This window comes from Hemicordylus capensis, chromosome 5 (assembly GCF_027244095.1).
Source record: "Hemicordylus capensis ecotype Gifberg chromosome 5, rHemCap1.1.pri, whole genome shotgun sequence".
Classification (NCBI taxonomy): domain Eukaryota; kingdom Metazoa; phylum Chordata; class Lepidosauria; order Squamata; family Cordylidae; genus Hemicordylus; species Hemicordylus capensis.
Window position 1 is genome coordinate 243,846,750 of NC_069661.1, and position 13,229 is coordinate 243,859,978.

A 13,229-nucleotide genomic window follows, 5' to 3' on the forward strand; every position below is an offset into this window, starting at 1 on the left:
CTAGTGGACAGGCTGGCTGGCCCTGGATGGGAGATCAGGATGTGTGCAAATATATGTTGTGTGTTAGGCTGCAGCTCAGTGATATATACCAGTTCAGTTCAGTTCAGATCTATACCAGTTCAGTTAAAGGGTTTTTCCTAACTGGAAAACCGTGAATGACTGATACTACACCCACAATATCTGAATTGATATGCACTGAGGTTGTCCGTGAATGGGTGGAACAGCAGGAAATGAACCCGCAATATTTGAGGACCTCCTGTACTTACTAACTTCTTTGAATGGAATTGCAACCAACAGGTGCTGGAACAGGAAAGAAGAGCCATCCTGGGCAACTTATCGGAGGCCTCCATGCAAATGTGTTCCAAGCTCCATTTTGCAGTCTAGGATATCCAACGTCAAAATAATATTTGAGAAATTCCCTCCCACCACAGCAAGCAATTGCACCAACCTGACAACAGCTCAGATTCCACATCTACAATCTAAAGTGACTTTGGATACTCTAATCAACTCAATACTAAATCAAATCAATCCAATTATTTTAGTTTTACTAGGATGTGGATCAGCCTGTCTGAAAGCCAATATTTCCCTCCTAAATTGTGCTCTCTCTCTCTCTCTCTCTCCCCCTCCACCCCCTCTCTCATAGAAAGAACTGCAGTAATTACATTTTTTTTAAAGGAAAAAGATAAGGCTTAATAATTTCCCAAGAGGATTCTTTTTTTAATTTGCAAAGAGAATCCTAGGTCCAAAGTTATTAAACATTTTAGATGAATAATTTATAAATCTATTTATATCTTCACAATATTCACCAGGAATATGTAAACACCAACTGTTCTATTCAGGGAAAATATCGCTAATACAACCAGTCAGTCATATAAGGTAAGCATGTGCATGAATCTTTTGGCTAGGATAAAATCTTTGGCTAGTTTATAAATCTGTCATTCTTACCAGTCTGATTTAATTACAATAACATAGGGATAATAGGCACATCAGTCTTATTAAGACAAATTAATTACTTCTGCTTTATTGCTGTGGGACTATTTGAAATTCATCTGAATCACATGTTTCATGGGTGTAAATTGTGCTGATTTTTTTTAAAAGAGGAGAAATGAAATTTTGAATTTCACATTTAAAATTTAAATTCCACATTTGAATGTCAATTTCAAAATGTGAGTGCTTTAGGATCAGGATCATAACTACAGGGTATACTGAGCTGTAATTGACACCCCCCCACCCCAATTTTCCCCAGGCTTACTGTCAAATGCTAATTCCATTGCATGTCAGCTATCAAATATTGTCAAATAATGACATCAAATATCAAAGCCAAAACGTGTGCTGTCAGCTTACTTACAAGCATATCTATTGCAGAATAAACTCCGTGGCATACAAAATCTTGCAATATACTTTTCATTTTCCAGTGTTTTACCATCTGTATTTGGAAGAGAAGGGAGGATATGTTATACAACTATATGATTGTGTGTGTGTGTGTGGTTCATTCATTTGTGGATTTGTTTGTGCAAAATAAAACCATACATTTTTATGTAATAAAAATGTAACAAGTGTCTCATGTTGATTTACATCAAATAAAACTATAAAACCACAGTTAAAACCAAGCAATTAAAACTAATTAAAAAACAGCAACAAAACCAACTTAGAGCTGGTCAAGGGCTTGATTAAATAAATGTGTCTTAAGAGCTCTTTTAAAGGCTACACGTGATAGGTAAGCTCTTACAACAGCGAGTTCATTCCAGAGTCTTCCTGATTACATACAGATACCACATTTTGCACACACAATCCTGCCACTTAAATTAGATGAATGCATTACTCCCCACCCCCGAAATATTTATTTATTTTATTTTATATAATTATATCCTGCCCAAAACTGGGTGAAAATATGCTGGGTGAAAGGTTTAAATAATTTTGTGTGCATTTTTTAGAACAAAACCTGCATACAATGCAGAACAAATTCTGCATACAATGATAATATTTTAACTGTTTTAAACAGATTTTTAACACTCAATAATCAGACCAGTAATTCCAAAATACCACTTCTAAGAGAAGCAGAAGATCTTTCTCAGATTCAAATTTACTATGTATGGCCTCACCTCCAAGTGCTATATAAAATGACTTTTTTCTTTTAATGTATTTATCTAATGTTATGCCTCTTCACACTAATACAGCTCCCACAGTGTATTTCACACTAATACAGCTAATACAGCCCCCTGACCCCAGTCCTAGCCCATAATACTTACACAGGTTGTAGTATAGGCTCTTTTGGAAATAAATTAATGGCTTAAGAACTGTAAATAAATTTATGAACTGTTAAGTGATATAGATACTAGCCAACCCCGCACAGAGCATCTGTGCGGCGCTTTGGGGCCGGCTGTTTCCCTCTCCCACTTCCTCCTGCCCCGGTCTCTCCTCTCTTCCCCTTCCCTCCAGCCCGCGCTCTCCAGCCCTCCTCCCCTCACGTTTCTTCCCCCACACAGAGCCGGGGCAGGCGGCCAAGAAGGGCCCTGCCACTGCCGGTTTTTCTCCCTCCCGTCCACCCGCTGCCTGTTGCTGCCTTTCTCTCCCCCTGCCCGCTGCCGCCTTTCTCTCCCCCACCCACTTCCCACTGCCACCTTTCTCTCCCCCTGCCCGCCGCCGCCTTTCTCTCTGCCGCCGCCTTTCTCTCTCCCCACCCGCTGCCCTCCTCCGCCTTTCTCTCCCACACCCACTGCCCCCCGCCACCTTTCTCTCCCCCACCCTCTGCCCGCCACCACCTTTCTCTTCCCCCCGCCTGCCACCTTTCTCTCCCCGCACCCACTGCCAGCAGCCGCCTTTCTCTCCCCCTGCCTGCTGCATGCCACCGCCTTTCTTTCCCCCCTCCTCCACCCGCCAGCCAGCCGGTGTCCACAGCCAGCACTTTCTTCCACCTCTTCTCCTCAGTCCTCACTTCAGAACTCTCGCAGCATGTCGCGAGAGTTCCGCCACCAAATCCTGGGCACGAATGTCCCAAGAGAATTAAGTATATAGATAGTGCCTTCAGTCCAAAAAGATAATGTTTGGATTTTCATTCATCGATTGCAAAATAGTGGAAGAGGGTTAGTTTCTAAGAGAGTTTTCAAACAGGGATACTTGCACCCCTGGGGTTACTTTGAAGCCTTGTAGGAGGTAAACAGGGTAGATAGAACCCTCCCACCTTCCTGAATCGCTTCCAAGTTACACTGTTGGCTCATTTTTCAGGAGTGGAGGAGGAGGAGGAGTAGCAGGCAGCATTCCTCCCTCCTTTTCTCTATATGACTGGCTTGCTAGGCGCTCATTCATTCATTCATTCATTCAATTTCTATACCGCCCTTCCAAAATGGCTCAGGAAGGCTTACAATTATAAAAAATAAATTAAAATTAATTAACAATTAAAACAGAGATCATAAAAAACACCATAAAACAACAATTAAACAATGAAAACAATTTTAAAAGCCTGAAAAACCAGGTTACAACATTAAAAACCGTTTAGAACCGTTTTAAAACCCTGGAAGGCCAGGCTAAACAGACAGGTTTTAAGGGCTCTCCTAAAAGCCAATAAAGAGTTCAAATTACAGATTTTTGCAGGGAGTACATTCCACAGTCCAGGAGCGGCTACAGAGAAGGTCCACCTCTGAGTCGCCACCAGATGTACCAGTGATAAGTGGATATGGACCTCCTCAGATGACCTTAAAGTGCGGTGGGGATCATGCAGAAGAAGGCTCTTTCTAAGGTAACCTGGACCTAAGTCATTCAGGGCTTTAAAGGTAATAACCAGCATTTTGAACTAACTGAAGTTTCCAAACTACGTACAAAGGCAGCCCCACGTAGATAGCATTGCAGTAGTCAAGTCTGGAGGTTACTTGCTGGTGCACCACTGTTTTGAGGCCATCCTCTTCAAGGAATGGACGCAGCTGTCAAACCAGCCAAAGCTGATAGAAAGCACTCCTGGCCTTGGCCTCCCGCTGAGATACCAGGGTGAGTCCTGGGTCCAGGAATATTCCCATGCTGTGTACCTGTTCCTTCCAGGAGAGTGTAACCCCACCCAGAACAGAGAGATCTAACTCATCCCCCAGATTCTGAGCCCCTACAATGAGCATCTCTGTCTTGCTTGGATTCAGTTTCAGTTTGTTTGTTTGTTTATTAGAAACATTTAATATACCGCCCATTCCAAAGACTCTGGGCGGTGTACAAAAACATACAGAGCAAGACAGCATTGAAATTACATTCTAAATTAAAAACTAAAGTAACTAACAAAAAGAAAAAAAACAAATAGGTAAACTACAGGGTAAAAGCGTGGCGAAAAAGAAAAGTCTTCAATAGAGATTTAAAAATCAATAAGGAAGGAGCTAAATGAATCTGAAGGGGAAGGGAGTTCCAGAGAAGTGGGGCAGCAACCGAAAAGGCCCTTTCATGGGTCCTAGCACCCCAAACCTCTCGGAAATTAGGGACCGACAAAAGGGCCATTTGAGAAGATCTGACCGGACAGGATGTAACTGGATAGGGAAGGTGGGTTTGTAGGTAAACAGGCGCCAAACCCCACAAGGCTTTGAAGGTCAAAACCAGGAACCAGGAACTCGGTAGTGAATAGGCAACCAGTGCAATGACTGCAGTAGAGTTGTTACCCTGTCATTTTTTCTGGCACCCATGGGTAGGCGAGCCACTGCATTCTGGACCCATTGTAGCTGTTCGATCATCCTCAAAGGTAACCTTAGATAGAGAGCGTTACAATAATCTAAGTGGGAGATAACAAGGGCATGGGTCATTGTCATTAATGCCTGTCGATCAAGGTAAGGGCGTAATCGGTGAATCAGATGAAGCTGGGCAAAAGCACTTCTGGCCGCAGCCTCCACCTGCTGTTCAAGCAGGAGGCGTGAGTCCAAAAGGGATAACTTGTTATCCCTCATCTAGCGCATTACTGCCTGTAGGCAGGCATTTAGGGAATGAACACCTTTTCCTGATGATACAGATGAAAAGGAAAAATAGATTTGTGTGTCATCAGCATACAGATAACACCCAGCACCAAATCTCCTGATGACCTCACCCAGCAGTTTCATGTAGATATTAAAAAGTATTGGTGACAGAATGGAGCCCTGAGGGACTCCATATAACAGCTCCTGTTTTGAGGAGCAACTGTCATCAAGCTCCACCATCTGGAATCTGCCCGAGAGATTGCCCAAGGCAGTGCCCCCTATCCCCAGGAATCTGCCCAAGGCAGTGCCCCCTATCCCCAAATCCCCCAGGTGACTCAAGAGAGCCAAAAGAACCAACAGAGTAACACTCCCTCTGTCGATTCCCTGGTAGAGGTCATCCATCAGGCTGACCAAGGCTGTCTCAATCCCATAGCCCACTTTAAAGCCAGTTTGAAATGGGTTTAGATAACCCATTTCATGACCATGCTTGGGGTCAGTCCACCCTTCCCTCAGCCTGACTGACAGTCTTGACAGTGAGGGAAATGCTGCTGCTCAGTGTCCTTGCTGCCGAGCTTGTCAGTCAGGCTGAGGGAGAGTTGAGCTAAATCTGAGTAGGGATGTGCAAAACAAGGAAATCTGAGTAGGGACTTGCATTTTGAGCTCAAAATGTTTTAAACTCAAAATGGGCCATTTCGAGTATTTCAAGCCTGAAACAAAACACCCATAAAATAAAGAGTCTGTTTCGAACTCAAAATGGAACAACCCCATTTCAACTCGCAATGTTTCAAGTGCTTTGAGCACCATTTTGGTAGGCTGTTTTTCCCTTCCTGACTGGTTTTCTGGCTTTGGCTTCCAATTGGCTTGCAATCTCCTTTATTCTTGGTTGGCTTGTTAACATCCAAATCAAGTGTTGTCATGGGCAACTATGCCCCCAATGTTGGGGGGAGGGGGAGCACTTTTGGAGGGAATTTCAAAATGTATTCAAAGAGACTGGGAGGCAAGGAGAGAGCCCTTAGGCTTCTGTTGAAGAAGACTACACATCGACAGGAGGTAGGTAGGTTTGATTTTGTGGTTTTATTTTCTCATCACTGAGTATATGCTGTGCTACCTATTGCTGCAATAACTTTGTGGTTTTGCTAGATCTCAGATTGACAAAGGCAGAACTTGGGTGCCTGCCTGCCTTCCTTGAGTTGTAGTTTGGTTTATGAGATTGTGTTGTGGCGAGAAATGGATAGTGTGTGTGATATTTCTTGGTGTGTGCTGTGATGAGCTCCATGTCTGGCCTTGAGACTAACTTGTGCTTCACTTACTACTCTGCAATCTGCATCCACTGCAAGGTGTAATCAGTCAAAAATGGGCTGAAGTTGCTCTGTTTGAGTGTATGGCTATGATTGATGCTAAGGGTGTTGCTGTGGCAGCTGTAGCAATGCTAGGAATGTAAGGAGTCATAATTGTGTGTGAGAAAGCAACTTGTGCCAATGATGTTACTGCAGCGCATGCACTGCCGCTGGCAGTGGATTCTGGGTCAGTGATTCTTTTTTGGCCATTTTTGGATTGTCTTTGAAATTTGTGTTTTGTGTCAGGAGGGAGATTGCTTTTTACTGTGTGCTTGCTGTGTTTTTCCAGACAGGGTTGCAAAATGTGTGCATGGACATAGGGAACTATGGGGAATTTGAAACACCCCATCATTACCAATGGGTAGCTCCTAGGGACACCAAAGTGGGTTGTGTGGTAGGGCATGATGGGTGCTACCTACCTCCCAACCCACAAAAGAAATGGGCAAGCAGACAATTTTAAACAAATTTTGAAAGCTTTCCCCATAGGGTGCTATGGGGTTTGGGGGAAAATGTTTTTAAAAAATTAAAAATGGTTTGCTTGTCCATTTCTTTTGTTAGTTTGGGTGGTAAGTAGCACCCATCATGCCCTACCTACCAACCCACTTTGGTGTCCCTAGAAGCTACCCATCAGAAACAATGAGGTGTTTTGAGTTCCGCAGTGTTCCCTACAGCTGAAACACTCAAAATACATGAAATGGACCTGAATTGTATTGAGTGTTTCGACAAAACGTTTAGAGGATTTTGTGTTTCGTTTCAAGCTCAAAACAAAACACAAAATCCATTTTGTGCACATCCTTAAATCCGAGCACCTAGCAATGCAGTCACATAGAGAGGAGGGAGGGAGGGAGAGGCAAGGTCAGGTCAGGGTGAGCTGTGGAGTTCTCACTATGAGGTTCCAGAGGGCAGGAGGAAGAATGAAGAAGCCACAGCACAGGGCTAAGGGTTCGGGTATGTGTGTTGTTTTTTGCTTTTGGTTTTGTTGCCTGATTCCAGGGCACATTCATTTAGCTTTAATTTATTTCCCACCAACTTTGGAAATATTTTGTTTGGGGGAGGGGGGGCTCACAATGCTTGGCAACATTTATAGGGTACCTAAGCTGAAACTTTGAGATAGATGGGGTAACTTGTTTTTTAAAAGTTGAAAACCTTATATAATATTATAAGATATTTGAAGGGTAGGCTACAACAGAACCATACCCCACAGTGAGAGCTAAGTTATTGGGAATGGAGAGCTTAAGAGGAAGTTTTAAATGTATTTTTAAGTTATGACAACAGCTTTGAAGACATGATGGTGGAAAAGCAGGGTATTTATTTATTTAATATATTTATAAACTGCCCAAAACTTGTGTCTCTGGGCAGTTTACAATAAAACAGTACCAATAAAAACAAAATTAAAATGTTAAAACATTAAAATAATTTAAATTCTAACACAATGTTAAAAATTGTATGTCTAATTAAAAGCCCTCCATTCCAGAGGAGATATGAGCTAAAAGCCCTGTGATAAAAACTCCCAGACAGGCATTTAGGGAGGTTATGCCTTCTCCTGATTATGCTGACATGGAGAAATAGATTTGGGTGTCATCAGCCTACTAATAACACCCTGCACCAAATCTCCTGATATAAATCAAATCAAATCAGTCAGACAATTAATTTAACTTTATCCTCCGCTTCACCAGGAGCATTCCCAGACTGGGCTTTTAGCTCGCTTCTCCGCTGGAATGGAGGGTGTGCATTTGCACATGGGCCGGATTTGCACCCAAGTCTGTGCAAGATATTGGGGAACACTTCACACACAATTCGGGTTTTTCATTGCATGTTAGAGCCTAGCCCAATTTATGTCCAGGGTAAAACATCAACTTTTTGTGTGGGGTTTTTTTTGATTAAAAAATTGGGGGGGCAAATTAAAACTCACAGTAAAGCATTGCAGTAAACGCACAGTACAGCCTGCTGTCTGGGAAAGCTCCTGGTCAGTATCATCCAGAACATATAACATCGTGTTTTGTGTTTCACTTTTGCTTTTATTTATTTATCATTAAATTGTTATATCACCTTTCATGGAAACAATCTCAAGGTGGTTTACAAAACATTTAATATAAAACAGTTACAAAATAAAAATATTAAATTGGAATATAAAAATACAAATCTAATTAAAAGTTTTAAAAACATATACAATCATCTTCAGTATCCTCTGTCTTCACGGCAGAGGATACTGAGCATATACCTGTTCCTGAACCAGGCTTTTTAGGGATGGAGGCTAGAGAGCTGAGTCAGATAGAAGTGACAAGGGATGATGTTCTAAACTGTCTGGAAAAACTGAAAGCTAACAAATCACCAGGGCCGGATGGCATCCATCCAAGGTTCCTCAAAGAACTCAAATGTGAAATTGCCAATCTCCTTGCTAAAATATTTAACTTACTAGTGGGCCCGGGCACAGAGCATCTGTGCCTCTAGTGCGGTCGGGCCCACCGCCGCCTGCACTGCGGCTGGGCCCACCGCCTTACTTCCACGGCCAGGCCTGAGAGTGTCGCCTCCGGGCCCGAGAGTGCCGCCGCCGCGGCCGGGCCCGAGGGTGCCGCCGCCGGGCCCGAGGGTGCCGCCGCCGCCGGGCCGGAGAGTGCTGCTGCCGCCGCCGGGCCCATCGCCACGGCCGGGCCCAAGAGTGCCGCCGGGCCCGGCCAGGCCCGCCGCCTCGACTCCGCGGCCGGGCCCGCCTGGCTCCCCGGCCATGGCCGCCGCCGTTCTCCTGGGTGCGCCAGGACCAATCAGGCGCCCCCGCAGCCCAGCCAATCAGCTGGGCTGCCGGGACGCATTTCTCCTGGGCACACCCAGGAGAAATATATATATAGATTCCTGAAATCGGGCTCTGTACCATAGGACTGGAGAGTAGCAAATGTAACACCGATTTTCAAGAAGGGATCCAGGGGCGATCAGGGAAATTATACACCGGTTAGCCTAACGTCCGTTCCAGGGAAATTGATGGAAAGCATCCTCAAGGATAAAATTGTAAAGCACCTAGAAGAACAGGCCCTGCTGGGAGTGAGCCAGCATGGCTTCCGCAAAGGTAAATCTTGCCTCACCAACCTTTTGGACTTCTTTGAGAGTGTCAACGAGTGTGTGGATCAAGGTGATCCAGTTGACATAGTCTACCTGGACTTCCAAAAAGCTTTTGACAAAGTTCCTCATCAAAGACTCCTGAGGAAACTTAGCAGTCATGGGATAAGGGGACAAGTACATGTGTGGATTGCTAACTGGTTGAAAGACAGAAAACAGAGGGTTGGTATAAATGGAGAGTTTTCACAATGGAGGGAAGTAAGAAGTGAGGTCCCCCAGGGATCTGTACTGGGACCGGTGCTTTTTAATTTATTCATAAATGATCTAGAAGCAGGGGTAAGCAGCAATGTGGCCAAATTTGCAGATGATTCCAAACTCTTCTGGGTAGTGAAATCCAAAATGGATTGTGAGCAGCTCCAAAAGGATCTCTCCAAACTGGGGGAGTGGGCGACAAAATGGCAAATGTGATTCAATGTTAGCAAGTGTAAAGTGATGCACATTGGGATGAAAACCCCCAACTTCAAGTATATGCTGATCGGATCCGAGCTGTCGGTGACAGACCAGGAGAGGGATCTTGGGGTTGTGGTGGACAGCTCGTTGAAAGTGTTGACTCAATGTGCGGCAGCTGTGAAAAAGGCAAATTCCATGCTTGGGATCATTAGAAAGGGGATTGAAAATAAAACGGCTAATATTATAATGCCCTTATACAAAACTATGGTGCGACCACACATGGAGTACTGCATACAATTCTGGTCACCACATATTAAAAAGGATATTGTTAAACTGGAGAAGGTACAGAAGAGGGCAACCAATATGATCAGAGGCCTAGAGCACCTTTCTTATGAGGCAAGACTACAACACCTGGGGCTTTTTAGTTTAGAAAAAAGACGACTGTGGGGAGACATGATAGAGGTCTATAAAATCATGCATGGCGTGGAGAAAGTGGAGAGAGAGAAATTCTTTTCCCTCTCACACAACACTAGAACCAGGGGTCACTCCATGAAATTGATTGCCAGGAGGTCTAGGACCAACAAACGGAAGTACTTTTTCACACAACGCTTGATCCACTTGTGGAACTCTCTGCCACAGGATGTGGTGACAGCCTACAACCTGGATGGCTTTAAGAGGGGTTTGGATAACTTCATGGAGGAGAGGTCTATCAATGGCTACTAGTTGGAGGGCTGTGGGCCACCTCCAGCTTCAAAGGCAGGATGCCTCTGAATACCAGTTGCAGGGGAGTAACAGCAGGAGAGAGGGCATGTCCTCAACTCCTGTCTCTGGCTTCCAGCGGCCTCTGGTGGGCCACTGTGTGAAACAGGATGCTGGACTAGATGGGCCTTGGGCCTGCTCCAGCTGGGCTGTTCTTATGTTCTTATGTACCATGAAATAAAGAGCAGCTTTAAATACATGCACTTGAAGGTGTGTCCTAAGTAACTCTAATGCTTGCTTCCAGCATTTTAAAACATGTTGTTCCAATAAAGATATTAATTAATGTATTCCATTTCTTGGTATTTGAGAAAACATACCTCAACAATCATTCTAAACTACTGATATACGATGGGGCAGGAGATAAAAAGAAAGTTAAGATCATAGCCTTTTCCCCCCTGAGTCTACAACTTCTTATAGCAAATCAATGTACATTATTCTAATACAAATCTCACTTAACTCCTTCTGTATCTCAGACTATTCCAGCTGAAGTTTTCAATATTGCTATCCATTGCTAAACTTGTTAAAAAAACTTGCGATATTTTGAAGAAATGGGTGGCTGGCTAATGACACCTCACTGGTATTTGCATGGAGATGTGCCCTGTTATTTATCTCTGTCACATTATCAGTATGCATAATTGTAGTGATCAGTCACAGACCAGCCCCTCCTCTCCCCTAAAGAGTTAACTGGAAGTGAACCCTGTCCTGACTGACATGCTGGTGAACTCCAGGGATCAGCCAATCAACACACCAGGTGGGTGGGACCTAAAGAGCATTGGGAGGAAGAGAAGATTTCCTTTGTTAGAAAAAAGGAAACAGGCTGTGGGTGAGGGCAGGACGTGTGGCCATGGAGGACAGCTCTGGAAGGAACTGCAGATCCTTGAGAGACAGGATTGCAGGAAGCTTGATTCTCATCAGATGTTGGGAATTTTCAAGGAAAAGGGGATTAAGCATAGGGAACATTTTGTTAGTCAGATTTTGCATTAGAAACTTATATTTCTTTTGTGTGTTTTGTATATCCTTGATATTATACTATGATGGTTTATCTGTAAGCTTTTAAAGGTGCTTTTGTATTTTCTTACATCCATGTTCTTTGCAACTGGTTAATCATGGTTTTAAAAGTGTGTCACCCCAATATTATCTGGGGTGCTTTTTGAAGTATTATTGTAACCACTGAGCATTTTTACCTGTAACTGAAAGCTGAGAGAGCCTCAGGCCAAAGCAGTCTGTAACATTTGAATAAATTTTTTTCTCCCCTTTTTGTTCTTTGCATTTTTCAAGCCTCTCTGAGTGGGTTTTTAACTCAGGAAAGGGAGAGGCGGGAAGGGGGTTTATCTGGTGCAACACACCTGATACATTCAGCAACTACCAGTTTTCTCACCATGTGTAAGTTTGCACATGGAAGGCTTTTGTATACTTTTCCAACAGCAAAAGAAGGAGAGTTTTCCCTGGGATTTCCACCCAAACCCGGGGGGTGGAGGTGAAACACTGTTGATAATTTGGTGGTGTCAGCCTAGATCCTGCCAAGGTTATTGGAAAGTTTTGGGAGAAATCTTTGCTCAGAAAGCATATTGGGGATGATTCAGCATTTTTCTTCCCTTCATGTGGGCTTCCTCTGAGGCAAAGGCTTGTAATCTGCTACAATAGTGCTTTACAGACTAACACAAATTTTAAAAGACAGGTTCTTGCCTAAGGAGTCTACAGTGTTAAATGTTGTCATTGTGGGAAGGGACAAAAGGAAGGCAGACATAAAGATAACAGGGTAAATTACACTTACTTAGCCTCATTTCAGTTGAGGATGAGGACATAAATAACAAAGCAAATCTGTGTCAGCCTGGCAGAGGCATAAGATTAATTTGTTTTAAAAATCAGGGTTTCTCCAAGATTTAAGATTCTGTGCCAATATATCACCAATAAGCTGTAGTTTTCTCCATCCTCCCTCCATCCTTATTTTGTTGATTCACAACGCTTCACGCTTGCATTCATCCACTCTAAGTTCATAACCCACCGTCTGATCCTATCTGTTTGCCAAGAGATATGTACAAAGGAATATGCTGTGTTTGCCTTTTATGTGTGCTGCAAATTTGGCTTCAGCAGTATTTGTTCAGGCACTGAGAAGGTCTGGGAATTTGATCCTGGCACATATTCTGAGCCAAAAAGTAATGAACAGTAGATGGGCACATGAAAGACGTGGCATTAATTCATCCAGCCTTATCCCAAGCTCCATTCTTGAGTTTTCAGAGATCTTTCAAATCTTAAAAATAGAGAGATGTTTTGCTAAGTGTCAGTGGTGTAAAATATGAAATAATCTATTAACATATTGCTGACTGCATCATAAATAAAGGTAAAGTGTGCTGTCAAGTCGATGTTGACTCCTGCCAATGACAGAGCCCTGTGGCTGTCTTTGGTAGCATACAGGCAGGGTTTACCATTGCCATCTTCCGTGCAGTATGAGCTGATGCTCAGCATCTTCCTATATCACTGCTGCCCTATATAGGTGTTTCCCATAGTCTGAGAAACATAGCAGCGGAGAAATGACACCCTGTTTATTAAGAGAAGCAAGGGAGTGGAGCCTGGGAACAGCACAGCAGTTGTGCATTGTTCTCTGTAGCATCTTTAATTTCCTGAAGTTTTGTTGTTTTGATTGAATCATGTCAATTGCATCATGTCAATTGACTCAGTGTCCTTGCCCCTCTGTACTGCTTCTCCAGTGCTGGGC

At 43.5% G+C, this 13,229-nt stretch overlaps 1 long non-coding RNA gene across 1 annotated transcript in view; it reads right to left on the reverse strand.

Moving 5' to 3' along the window:
• The window catches only part of LOC128326299 (uncharacterized), a 41,257-nt gene that overhangs the window by 5,961 nt on the left and 22,067 nt on the right, over window positions 1–13,229 (reverse strand). The window contains exon 2 of the long non-coding RNA XR_008307939.1: window positions 1,349–1,426. This is a non-coding gene — a long non-coding RNA (uncharacterized LOC128326299). The remainder of the gene's footprint in view (window positions 1–1,348; window positions 1,427–13,229) is intronic.